General features: G+C 48.0%; 1 protein-coding gene across 4 annotated transcripts in view; it reads left to right on the plus strand.

The window, feature by feature from the left end:
• The window catches only part of ASIC2 (acid sensing ion channel subunit 2), a 1,130,491-nt gene that overhangs the window by 1,061,851 nt on the left and 54,558 nt on the right, over positions 1–14,082 (plus strand). The window lies entirely within an intron of this gene.

Raw genomic sequence — 14,082 nt, forward strand, 5'->3', positions numbered from 1 at the left:
GAGATTTTAGCCTAAAATCTTCGGTATGTGCATGTATTGTTTCCTCTAGTAGTCCATGGGGAGTCTTTCACTCTCCAACCCACCCTAGCACCAGGCTGGGTGTCCCCAAAGCCCTTCTACATACCCGCTGAGTAAGGGTTAGATGACTGAGGGGGTCCAGAGCCTCGCCACCTGCTGGCAGGGTGAGAGTCCACCCAGCAATAGTGGTGACGAGTTAGAGCCATTCTCTCTAAGGTGCCATGGTTCTTAAGTCTTCAGCTGGAAATGTTCCAGTTGCTGCCCCTCCTGGCTTGCTAGTAAACCCCCAACTGTGTGCATTGTTACTGCCCTGACCAATGCGGCCCCTGCCTTCCCCCAGAGAGAGGACTGGCAGGAGGGGCATCACTCTGCCGGGGGAGATCCTGCTTGTAGGGGTGGCCCGAGTGGGCTGCCATGCTGGGGAAGCTCGTGGTCAAAGACGCCTCTTCTGGCCCCATTCATAGCCTTTGGACCCAGATCTGCCTGTCCCCGCTGCAGGGTCTTGGCACAAGGGCTTTCCCCTCGCAGGGCCCGTCTGTCAAAATGGAATGATGCCATTTCTGGTTTCAAAGGCTGTTTCGAGGGCTTCAGGCAATCATCTTACTCTACTTTTTCTTTCAATTTTGTAACCCGATCGCTCTCCTGTTTCCTGTCCTCTGTATCCTGAGTTTCTTGAGCCTAATGTTGTGCCCACAGAAACCCTTCCCCAGCCACTGCTTCTCACACACAGCAGACGCTAAATAAACCCAGGCCAGGTGAGTGGATGACTTTCTGGTCACACCTGGAAGGTGAGGAAGGACCTTTGTCCAGGCATCCCTTGACAAGGAATTCGTCATTCTGGCCTTCCCAATAGATAGAGCCTCTACTATGTGTCTTTAACTTTAGTCAATTCACTGAACACCCCCCCACACACACCCTCCCAAAAAATAACCCTGTCATTTAAGTGTGCTACGCACCCATGTTCCAGTTGAAGACACTGACACTGAGCGATGTAATGACCTGCCCCGGGCCACAGACGTTCTACGTGACTGGGCTGTGAATCAAGCCCAAGCCTGTCTCTAAATTCATGCACAGAACAAACAGGAAAATAAACATAATGCAATTTTAACCACCAAAAAACAGCCCAAGATTCATGCTTTAGGATGTGTTGTTCAGATATCCTTTTCTGCATTTAGATTTTTGTGACTTGTTTTCTTGTGTTTTCCACCCCTGGAGTCATGAGCACGCAGACAGGCAGCTTGGTAGCTTCACTTAACATGATGCTGAAAGCACTTTCTCCGGTTCTTCTGTCCTCTCCGTATCTGTCATCTTAATGATTGCATAATATTTCTATCAAATGGACATGTAATTTACTTATTGTCCTGCTGTTGTTGAACACGTGGCTTGCTTTATCTGGTTTTGCAGGTATAAGTAATACTCTGCTAAACATCTCTGTGTGCAAGGCCAATTTTAATTCTATCCTCAGGCTGGTTTCAAGAAGGATGAAATTACTGGGTCAAGGGAAGTGAGCGTTTGTAGAGCTCATGAGAAACACAATGCCAAATATATTTTCCCAAAGATGTTCCTGCAGAAAAGGAAAGGCAGTCGCGGGGCCGCCACAGAGAGACGGTGACTGAAGAGCTGACAGTCAGAGGCGAGGAGAGGCAGGGTCTGCCCGCAGTGAGCCCTGTCACGGGCTGGGCTGGGTCAGGGGAGTGACGCCAGGAAGCACAGAGGAGTTTCCTTACTGCTCAGGAAGAGCGGGAGCCACAGACAGGCGCTGCGTGCCAACCCGCGAGATGGAGATATTCTCCATCGCTCTGAGCACAAGTGCGCTGGCTTAAAAAATAACAATGCAACACTGCTGCCCCCCAAAAAAGAGGCTCCCGAGGCTGCTGCACCTCTGAACTTCCAGAAAGGAGGCTGGAGTTCCAACTCTAGGTCTGTCGTTAAGCCCCCATGCCTCGCTCTTCCAGCCTGCCTCGCTTTGTCTCCCAGGGGTTGTTATGAGGATCAACAAGCTCATGTACATAAAAATCCTTTATAAAATTTCAATCATTGGCATGATTAGCTGCTTAAAATTAATTTCCTGTTAATTATCATTCATGCTACAGCGGTCTCCATGGCTGTATAGCAGACACTCCGACAGAGATTCTTGGAATTTTTTTTTTATTTTTGACAGGCAGAGTGGACAGTGAGAGAGAGAGAGAGAGAGACAGAGAGAAAGGTCTTCCTTTTTGCCGTTGGTTCACTCTCCAATGGCCGCTGCGGCTGGCACGCTGCTGCCGGCGCATCACGCTGATCCAAAGCCCAGGAGCAAGGTGCTTCTCCTGGTCTCCCATGGGGTGCAGGGCCCAAGCACTTGGGCCATCCTCCACTGCCTTCCTGGGCCACAGCAGAGAGCTGGACTGGAAGACGGGCAACCAGGACAGAATCCGGTGCCCCGACCGGGACTAGAACCCGGTGTGCCGGCTCCGCAAGGCGGAGGATTAGCCTATTGAGCCGCGGTGCTGGCCTGGAATGTTTTAATGTCTGGTTTCTCAGAGGTAGATTTAGGTCAATTTTATTTAAAATTGTGTATCCTCTTTTAAAATCTTATTTTTTATTTATTCTAAAGTTGAGGGACAGAGATAGTTTCCCATTTGCTAGTCACTAAAATGCCGCTGGGCCAGGCAGAATCCAGGAGGCTGGCGCTCAGTCCAGGTCTCCCACATAGATGCAGGGACCCAAATACTCGAGCCACCCTGTGCTGCCTCTATGGGCGCACATTAGCAGGAAGCTGGAGTCAGAAGCAGAGCCAGGATTCAAATCCTGGCACTCCAATATGGGATGTAGGCATCCAAGTAGCATCTGAATCACTATGCCAAATGTCTACCCCTTAGCTTTCACTGGAAAACTCAGATTTGTAAACCAAGGTACACCCAACTTCTCCATTCCAGGTACAGGAAGAGCCTCTGTCCCCTATACTCTTCCAAACATCCCCACCCCAAATGCCAGATAACACTGTGTCAACTCACACGGCCCCTGGATTGGGCTGGCCTAGGATCTCCTTGCTGGGCTACATGATTGGGCAGATTCAGCATCTGAGGGCCTCAGCTACAGGCCCCTTGGGAGCCCTGAGCTGACACTAGGGCCAGGGAATGCAGTGGAGGATGGCCCAAGACCTGGGCCACACTATGCAGTGCAGCCAGGGACCACCAGGCCCCCGCTGCAGGTGACCCCGCTCCTACCCTCAGCACAGCTAGTCCAGAGAGGAGATGAGTTTCCCCCACCCAGCAACACCTTGGGAGACTCTATGGTTGGCGGTTAGTCGCTACACGATATAGTGCCAAGTGCATTTTCCCTAAAAGTTCCATGTGAAAAGGGTAAGGTGGAATACAGGGGCAAAGGAAGAAAGATGGGTACCAAACAGCTGACAATACAAATAAGGAAGAACAGGGCTTGCTAGCAATAAAGCTTTATCACAGACTGGGCTATGTCAGTGTGACAGCATGGAACACAGAGATGTCCTTACTGCTCAGAGGGAGGGAAGCCCCCACAGATTGCACATGTGACGGCTCCCATTGGCTCCAGTCACCATCTTCATGATCACCTCCCTTGACGTGCAGGGAAGTAATGAGCACACAGAGCCAGGAAGTACCTGAAAGTGATTGGTCCTTCCCCTTGATTGACAGTTCAGGTATTGGGGGCCAGAGAGGTGATGTCACACTTCCCCTTATCACCCCATATTTAGAAGGACGTTTTCCTAAACTAGATGCTCTGCAACTGCCAAGTATGCCCAGTAAGTGAGGAGGGGGTTAAACGCACCTTCCCAGGCCCCAGCCCACACCGACTGCATCAGAATCTCCCAAGGAGGGGCCCAGGAATCTGCCTTTCCAACAAGCCGCCCCAGGATGCAGGTGCACCCCAAAGCTGGGAAATCACTGAAAGCTCGTTCGGTGCCCAGAGCCCTAAGTTTTGCAGCTGACAGCCCTAACTCAGTCCTGGCCGCTGCTACTTCTGCTTCCTTCCCACCTTCTGAAACACAGACATCACACTGTGCCTGCTGGCATTGAAGACATGAGTAAACAAGTTCAGATTCCAGGGAGACCAGAGCACCACGTGGCTGGGGCCCCGCAGCAGAAGGGCAGTAGCTCTGGGAGATGACGCAGGTGACAGCACATGGGAGCACCTCCCGGGCTGCAGGAGAGGGGCTGGAAACACACTCAGCTCCATCTGGTGACAGCAGCTCACCTGCCTGAACACTCCGGCTCAATGGGGTGTCTCATTCCTGTATAATTTAATAGCCTACTCTGCTCATTAATTCTTTCCCGGGGGCATTCCCAGATGAGAGCGACATCGACGCCTGATGAGTCACTCTTGGCCAGTAAACTTTATAGAGCAGCCCAGGCCACCCAGCACGGAGCACGTAGCACAGGGGAGTCGGGGAGGGTCCACCGAGAGTCCAGTAATGCCGGGAGACAAGGCCTGTGGGCCATAGTAATGGACGTGAAAGGAGGCCGACTTCTATGTGGGAGTCTGGGAATCATCCGCTCCCCTGACCTCCCTCCGGGACCATCAGGAAAGGCACACTGGGATCTGGCCCCACCGCTGCTGCCAACTGCATGACCAGATGCAAATTCCTTGGTTTTTCTGGGTCTCTGTTTTCCCACCTGTCAAATAGGATGGACTGTATTAAAGGTTCTCCACTGAGCAACAGGATTCGAATCTTCTAGTGACCTCTTGAAAAGCCCTAACACCCGGGTCCCATGGCAGAACCACTGATTCTGGTCTCTGGGGTGAGCCCGCAGTCTCTGGCCATGCTGATGCAGAGCTTGGGGCTGAGAACCACTGCCCAGGGGGAGGCCCTCCTGCCTCCTGCCGCTCTGTTGGTTCTGCCATTCATCACACAGGAGGCGGGACCAGGGAGGACTGACTAGTTGCTTTTCTCCTGATTCCCTCAAGAGAGGCCAAGGGCAGAAAGACTCCAACTAGGGCCATCTGGGATTCAATTTAACTTCCAGCTGGTGCCGCGGCTCAATAGGCTAATCCTCCACCTGCGGCGCAGGCACACCAGGTTCTAGTCCTAGTGGAGGCGTCGGATTCTGTCCCGGTTGCTCCTCTTCCAGGCCAGCTCTCTGCTATGGCCCGGGAGTGCACTGGAGGATGACCCAAGTGCTTGGGCCCTGCACCCCATGGAAGACCAGGGGAAGCACCTGCCTCCTGGCTTCAGATCAGCACGGTGCTGATTGGGGGGTGAACCAATGGAAAAGGAAGACCTTTCTGTCTCTCTCTCACTGTCCACTCTGCCTGTCAAAAAAAATTTTAACTTCCCACATTTCCTGGCTAGAATGAAAATGATGTCCTGAATACAAACTTGGACAGCTGAGAGCCCAGAGCCTGAGGGGAAGGACTGCCTGGGCATTTCTGGTGGTGCCAGCAGAGACCACGCCCTGGGCCAGTTGATGCTCTCCCAGCCCCTCCTCAGGCCTCTCAGGAGAAATGGAACTGCAGCATGGGCCGGCCAGCCCCCTGCCAGCCCTGCAGCCCCCAGAGAAATGGGCAGACAGCAGCTTCCATGGAGCCGCCTGTCCCGTCCCTTCCGAGTCACATGTGTCACGTCTCTGAAACTGAGACATGCCCAACAACTCAGGACATTTAAACATTTATTTAAAAGGCAGAGGGACAGAGAGGTCTTCATCCACTGCTTCACTCCTCTACCACAACTGGGAGTAAGCCAGGCTGAAGCCAGGAACTCCATCCAGGTCTCCCACACAGGTGGCAGAGACCCAGGTCCTTGAGCCATCAGCCATTGCCTCCCAGATTCATTAGCAGGGAGCTGAATTGGAAGCAGAGGAGCTGGGACTTGAATCGGGCACTCTGGTGTGGGATGCAGGCGTTCCAAGCTCCGGCTGAACTCGCCGCGCCCCCGTGCTCCCGTGATTGATGACGTGTTAAAGTTCGTCATCAGGGTTTGTATTTATATGCACATAATGGTGCATTTCACAATGCTTACCATCTTACACTTGGTGAAATCTGGTGACTTCTGTTCTCCGCCAGTTCAGACTTTCTAAAGTTTCCGTGATTCTGTGGCCTTCACTCACGCAGACCATCTTTATCTTCAAAGAGAATGGTGGGGCGAGCCCTTGGAGAGGCACCCATCTTGAGAGGCGCCACTTTCTCCAGGTGCTCTGCCACCCAGCGTTCTGCACAGACCAGCCATGCCGGCTTGTCAGAAGGGCAGAGCCTCGGGCCCCAGCCCCTTAGTTACAGGGGTCCCCTCGTGATCGTGCGTTTGAAAGTTTGGGAAGTGTTGTCGTAGTTCACACCCATCTCGCCAGATACAGATACATGCACACACACACACACACACACACACACACACTCACCCGCTTGCCCAGACCACTCTGCTGACCCCATCACCATAAACAAGAACTTCCCTGGGGCTGCATGGCACTCCTGCCTGCGCAGGTCAGGGAGTGGTTTGTTTCCAGTGGGGTGAGGGGGAAAGACCATGCAATCACAGGCACCTATGGCAGGGGGCAGAGGAGGAGGTCTTCAAAACATGCAAAATGCATACTATGAAAAAAGTATTCATAGGGTTCATGGTTTTGCCCAAAATTGTCTTTTAATTCCATTTTTCCACTAACCTTTAAAAGCCCCCTTGTACTGCTTCTTTAATATTCAGAGGTGAGGCAGGCGAGTCGTGGCAGCTGCAGCCATCCCCTCCTAGATGGCAGAATCGGGGCTGGGCCTGACACAGGCCTCCAGCATGCCCCACCCTCTTCCTGGGCACCTGAGACCTCCCTCACTTTGCTCCTCCCTGCCTGAGCCTCAGCTCCAGAACCTACCACCTCATGGATCACAGACACCTGCTATGCCTGCTGTCCTCTCTGCCAGTAGACCTTGACTTCATGTCTGTATTTCCCATCTTCCTGTCTTCCCCTTCCCAGCTCCAGCAGGACTTCCCAGGGCCCACCTCCCTCCCCCCATCCATCCATCCAACAAATATTTCCCTGTGAACACCATGTGAACGCGCAGATGCATAACACCTGACCCCAGCACCCTCAGCTCACAGCCTGGTGGAGGAGGCAGAGCCATGTGAGCTGCAGTTTAGGATGCCTCCTGGTGAGTGCCAGGGGAGGAGAGCACAGGGTGCTGTGGACGTCCAGGGGAGGGGTCGTCACTCAAGCTCCGGAGTCAGGGCAGGCTGCCCGAAGGCGTTGCTGTGTAAGTCAGTCTTCAGGGATTGAAGTGGGAAGAGAGGCATCTCAGGCAGAGTGAGCAGCCCAAGAAAAGCCAGCTTGTGGCAGCTCCTATTGCAGAGTGCAAAGCCCTGATCTAGAAGAGGCTTGGGAGGGTGGGACTGGAGCAAGTTGGCCTGGCAGGCAGGATGGGCATTTGGACTTTTTTAAGTTATACAAGTTCCATGTATTTAATATATACAGGATTAGGAACATAGTGATACTTCCCTCCCTCCTGCTCACACCCCAAACCTTCTTCCTACTCCCTCTCCCATTCCCATTCTTAATTTATATGAAGATCTACTTTCAGTTTACTTAACGATCATAAGTTTAGCCCTACACTAAGAGTTCAAAAAATAGTATGAAGGAAAAAACACTGTTCCTCAACAGAGGAGACAAGGACTATAAACAGTCATTGAATCTCAAAATGTCCATTTCACTCTAATACATTTTAGGTACTCTATTAGTTATCCCTGATCAAGCAAAACATATGATATTGCATCATTTGGGGACTGGATTATTTCACTAAATATAATGATTTCCAGTTGCATCCATTTTGTTGCAAAAGATAGGATATCACTTTTTTTTTACAACTGAGTATATTTCATAGTGTATATATACCATAATTTCTTTATCTAGTCCTCAGTTGATGAACATCTGGATTGATTCCATATATATCTTAGCTATTGTGACTTGAGTTGCAATGAACATGGGGGTACAGATAACTATTTCATATGCTGATCTCATTTCCCTTGGGTAAATTCCCAGGAGTGGTATGGCTGGGTCATATGGTAGGTCTATATTTCAGATTTCTGAGGAATCTCTATACTCTCATCCATGGTGGCTGCACCAGTTTGCATTCCCACCAACAGTGGATTAGGGTACCTTTTCCCCCACACCCTTGTCAGCATTTGTTTCTTGTTGTTTTCTGTATGAAAGCCATTCTAACTGGGGTGAGGTGAAAGCTCATTGTGATTTTGATTTAAATTTCACTGATGGCTACTGATACTGAGCATGTTTTTAGGTGTCTGTTGCCCATTTAAATTTCTTCTCTTGAAAAATGACTGTTCAAGTCCTTTGCCCACTTCTTAACTGGATTGTTTTGTTGCTGTTGAATTTCTTGAGCTCTTTATAGATTCTAGATATTAATTCTTTATCAGTTGCAGAATTTGCAAATATTTTCCCCCATTCTATCAGTGGCCTTTTGCTTTGCTGAGTGTTTCTTTTGCAGTACAGAAGCTTCTTAGCTTGATATAATCCCATGTATCAATTTTGGCTTTGATTGTATCTGTTTCTGGGATATTTTCCAAGAAATCTTTGCTTATGCCAATATCTTTCAGGGTTTCCCCAGTGTTCTCTAGTAATTTGATGATACCAGGTAATAGATTTAGGTCTTTGATCCATTTTGACTGGATTTTTGTGTAAGGTGTAAGGTAGGGTTCTAGTTTCATACTTCTGCACATGGAGATCCAGTTTTCCCAGCACCATTTGTTGAAGAGACTGTCTTTTCTCCAGGGATTGGTTTTAGCTCCTGTGCCAAAAATCAGTTGTTTGAGGCTGGACCTCTGGCATAGTGAGCTAAAGCCTCCACCTATGGCACCTGCATCCCATATGGGTGCTGGTTCAAGTCCCGGCTGCTCCTCTTCTGATCCATCTCTCTTCTATGGCCTGGGAAAGCAGTAGAAGATGGCCCAAGTCCTTGGGCCTCTGCACGCACGTGGGAGACCTGGAAGAAGCGCCTAACTTCAGATTGGCCCAACTCCAGCCATTTGGGGAGTGAACCAGTGAATGGAAGACTGCTCGGTTTCTCTCTCTTTCTGTAACTCTACCTCTCAAATAAATATTTTTTTAAAAAGTTAGTTGTAGATGCATGGGTTGATTTCTGCAATTACTATTCTATTCCATTGGTATACACATAGATTTTTGTGCTAGTACCAAGCTTTTTTGATTATAACTGCCCTACAGTATGTCTTGAAATCTGGTATTGTGATGCCTCTGGCTTTGTTTTTGTCACATAAGATTGCTTTAATTATTTGGGGTCTATTGTCTTCCATACTGATTTTAGCATCATTTTTTTCTAGATCTGAGAAGAATATCCTTGGTATTTTGATTGGAATCACATTGAATCTGTAAATTGCTTTTGGTATTATGGACATTTTGATGATATTGATTCTTCCAATCCATGAACATGGAAGGTTTTTCCATTTTTTTTGTGTCTTCTTTCTTAATGCTTTATTGTGGGGAGCAACTCGGACTATACTGTTACTGGAATTAAGACTTATTCTATGCATCTGCTCTCCCACAATATGGCGCTGGGAGAGGAGGAAACAGCTTCTACACAGCTGCCTCCAGTTCAACCAATAAACAGCAGGACCTGCTCCTGATTGGAGGAGAGCAGCGTACTCGGCGTGTGGGTAGCAGAGTTGGGATTGGCAGAAGAGGACTATAAAGGAGGAGAGAGACAACATGCACCGGGGAACATCTATCTGAAGGAACACCTGTGCAGCCCCCGAGAGAGGCGGCCGGCGGTGTGCCGCTCCCCTGTGGAAGTGGGGAAAGCGGCAGGGGGAACCGCCCTTCCACGGAGGTGGAAGGGACGGTAGCCAACCCGGGAAGAACCAGCAGCAAACCCGGGAAGGGCCGAGCAGATGAAAGAACAGCGCAGGGTCCTGTGTCGTTCCTCCACGAAGAGGGGGAGCGACATAATGGTGCCGTGACTCGGATAGGGAAAACTAGGAGGGAAGAAACAGGAAGAAGTGGGAAAATACCGGAGAGAGAGACTAGCAAAGAGCCTAGGGAAAAGCCGGATGGAAAAGGTGCCGGAAGAAGCTATTGAAAGCCTAGGCATAGACTCGGATACGGACTGTGGGAAAGAAGTTAGGATTTAAAGTGAAAGCAAGAAGAAACTTAGACTCAGATACGGACTGCAGGTTGAAAGTGAAAGTGAAACCTAGAAGAAACTTAGACTCGGATACGGACTGTGGGGAGAAGCCAGGAGAAGTGAGAGGGGAATATTGTTGGAAGAAAAGTTAGGAAACATACCGGGTAGAGAAAAATGTTAGGGAAATTGAAGCCGCGGGGGCAGGTCGAGGCGGAGACGTAAGCTATCTTGGGATTCTTCAAGTCAGCCCGGGGAGCAAAAGGCAAAAAGCTAAAACTAGAGGCGGACGCGTAAGCCAGGTTGGAATCCATCAGATTAGACCGGGGAGCAAAAGACGGGAAGCCAAACCGAAAGGCGCAGACGTGAGCTAGGTTGAATTCGCCAGGTTAGCCCGGGGAACTTAGACTGAATACCGGTGGCGGAAACGTGAGCTAGGCTGTGTGATTCGCGGAAGCCACCGCGTGCAGAGAGAGCACGGGGCGTGAATAGATAGGGAACGCGGGGCTGCCGCGAAGGCCGTGGTGCGGGCGCGAAGGGCGTGGAGACCACGGAGAGTGCGCGAAGCCGGGAAGCGGCTCAGAGCCGGGAAGCTGCCGCGGGGCGAGGCCCCGAGAAGCAGCCTCGGGGCGGGCGCCGGGATGCCGCGGGGATAAGAGAAACAGAAGTTTAGAAGTAAAATGAGAGAAATAGGAATGCTGGCAGATAGAAGTAAAATAGGAGAAATAGGAATGCCCGGAGATAGAGAAATAGAGAAAAATAAGGCCTCCCCACAACATGGCAATGAGAGGGCTTGGATTCGGTCTGCCTGATTAGTAAGACGATAAGCACCTGTGGGCGGCTGCAGGTCACCGAAGACAGGCACGTTATCAACACCAATAAGTCTCCCCACAAGACGGCAATGAGAAGGCTTGGATTCGGTTTGCCTGATTGATAGGGCTTGTAAGCACCTGCAGGCAGTTCTAGCAGAGCAGAGCATGCGCTGCAGGGCACCGAACACAGGCACGCATCAGTGCCTAAAAACCTCCTCACAACATGGCGAAGAGAGGACCCGGATTCGGTTTGCCTGATTGGTAGGGCTTGTAAGCACCTGTGGGCAACTCCAGCAAGCAGAGCAGAGGGTGCGCCGCGGGGCACCGAAGACAGGCGCGTATGAACGCCAAAAATAAAAAGAAAGGGGGATCTGTGGGGAGCAACTCGGACTATACTGTTACTGGAATTAAGACTTATTCTATGCATCTGCTCTCCCACAATATGGCGCTGGGAGAGGAGGAAACAGCTTCTACACAGCTGCCTCCAGTTCAACCAATAAACAGCAGGACCTGCTCCTGATTGGAGGAGAGCAGCGTACTCGGCGTGTGGGTAGCAGAGTTGGGATTGGCAGAAGAGGACTATAAAGGAGGAGAGAGACAACATGCACCAGGAACATCTATCTGAAGGAACACCTGAGGAACATCTGAGCAGCCCCCGAGAAGCCCCCGAGAGAGGCGGCCGGCAGTGTGCCGCTCCCCTGTGGAAGTGGGGAAAGTGGCAGGGGGAACCGCCCTTCCATGGAGGTGGAAGGGATGGTAGCCAACCCGGGAAGAACCAGCAGCAAGCCAGGGAAGGGCCGAGCAGACGAAAGAACAGCGCAGGGTCCTGTGTCGTTCCTCCACGAAGACGGGGAGCGACACTTTATAATTTTCATCATTGAGATCTTTGACATCCTTGATTAAAAGGATTCCAAGGCAATTAATTTTTTGTAGCTACTATGAATGGGATTGATCTTAGAAGTTCTTTCTCAGCCATGGCATGCTCTAGATATACAAAGGCTATTGATTTCTGCGTGTTAATTTTATATTCTGCAACTTCAACAAACTCTTTTATGAATTCCAGTAGTCTCTCAGTTTAGTCTTTTGGAACCCCCATATATAGAATCATTGTCATCAGCAAATATAGTTTGACTTCCTCCTTTCTAATTTATATCCCTTTGGTTTCTTTTTCCTGCCTAGTGCATTTGGCTAAAACTTCCAGGACAATATTGAATAGCAATGATGAGAGTGGGCATCCTTGTCTGGTTCTGGATCTTAGGGAAAATACTTCCAACTTTTCCCCATTGAGTAAGATGCTGGCCATGCATTTGTCCCAAATTACCATGATTGTGTTAAGGAATGTTCTTCCTATACTCAATTTGCTTGAGGTTTTCATCGTGAAAGAATGCTATATTTTTTAAAAATGCTTTCTATAAGTCTATTGAGATAATCAGGTAGTTTTTGTTCTTCAGTTTGTTAATGTGATGTATCACATTTATTAATTTGCAAATATTAAACCATCCCTGCATACCAGAGATAAATCCCACTTGGTCCTGGCGAATGAATTTTCTGAAGTATTGTTGGATTTGATTGGCTTGTATTTTGTTGAGAATTTTTGCCTCTATGTTCATCAGAGATATTGATCTATAGTTCTTTCTCTATTGCATATTTTTCTGGTTTAGGAATTAAGGTGATGCAGGCTTTATAGAAGGAGTTTGGGAGAATTCTCTCCCTTTCAATTGTTTTGAATAGCTAGAGAAATACTGGAACTAATTCTTCTTTAAATGTCTAGTAGAATGTAGCAGAGAAGCCATCCAGTCCTGGGCTTTTCTTTGTTGGGAGGATGTTTATTACTGATTCAACCTCTGTCTTGGTTATGGGTCTATTTAGATTTTCCATGTCTTCATGACTCAATTTTGGTAGTTTTTTTTTAATTTTTTATTAAATGAATGCATTTTTCATAAGTATGGTTCAACATTTGCAAATCAATCAATGTGATACATCACATCAACAAACTGAAATAAAAAGTATATGATTATTTCAATAGATGTAAAGAAAGCATTTAATAAAATACAACACTCTTTCATGATGAAAACTCTAAGTGAATTGGGTTTAGAAGGAACATTCCTCAGCATAATCAACTCAGTTTATGACAAACCGATGGCCAGCAGCCTATTGAATGGGGAAAAGTTAGAACCATTCCCACTGAGATCCGGTCATTTGCAACAAAATAGAGCAAGCTGGAAAACTTTATACTTAATGAAATGACTCAGTTCCAAAGAGACAAATACCATATGTTCTCCCTGATCTGTGAAAACTAATAGCACTCCTAAAATAAAAGCTATAGAAGTGAAATTGACACTTTTAGAAACAATGACTTGAATAGTCCTTGTCCTGACTGTCAAGGGACAGTTTTTTATTGTTACTTTTATTTTTTATTTCATTTTTTTCTTTTCTCTTAGTTGTACTATATGTTGAACTCTTCATGTAACATAGAGTTAATCATATGTATATAAAGTCAATTGAAAAAAGATCCCAGTAAAAAATAAAAGGGAGAATAAGAGAGGGAGGAGGTAGTCTATAACTGTAAAGCTGACTAGTTCTGCACACAGTCCTACAGACTTACTTCTAAGGGTACAGCCTAAAAACTTGTCATGGGACTCCAACCCCATTAAAATCAGTGGTATAAATGCCATCTTAATTGTTAAAATTATCATATTAAATGTTAAAGTCAATGTATAGTTAGGTTTAAGTGTAAAAGTGTTCATATAAATAACATCAAGTGCCTGGTAATAATAGAATTAAAAAAGGAAGGAATGTCCAATGTGAAAAACAGTCCACACAGCAGACTCCTAGAATGATATTCACTGTAAATAAAACTCTGACCTCAGAATCAACGCTTAAGGCTTCCTGATCTTGCTGAAAGGCCTGAAAGCATTCCAGGCATGGAAAGCCAAGACTCTGTGGCAAACAAAATCCTACACGAAGGATCTCTGTGAGACCTCAGTGGAAAGAAGGATGAACTTTTCTCTGAAGGGTGGGTATGGGGGAAAGAACCACTATATTCCTAAAGTTGTAATTATGATTAAAGTGGGGTATTGAAGTCCTCCATTACTAATGTATTGGAGTATATGTCTCCCTTTAGTTCCATTAACATTTCTTTTAAATAGCCAGGTTATTATAGGTAATTGGG

Source organism: Oryctolagus cuniculus, chromosome 17 (genome assembly GCF_964237555.1).
Source record: "Oryctolagus cuniculus chromosome 17, mOryCun1.1, whole genome shotgun sequence".
NCBI classification, from domain to species: Eukaryota; Metazoa; Chordata; class Mammalia; order Lagomorpha; family Leporidae; genus Oryctolagus; species Oryctolagus cuniculus.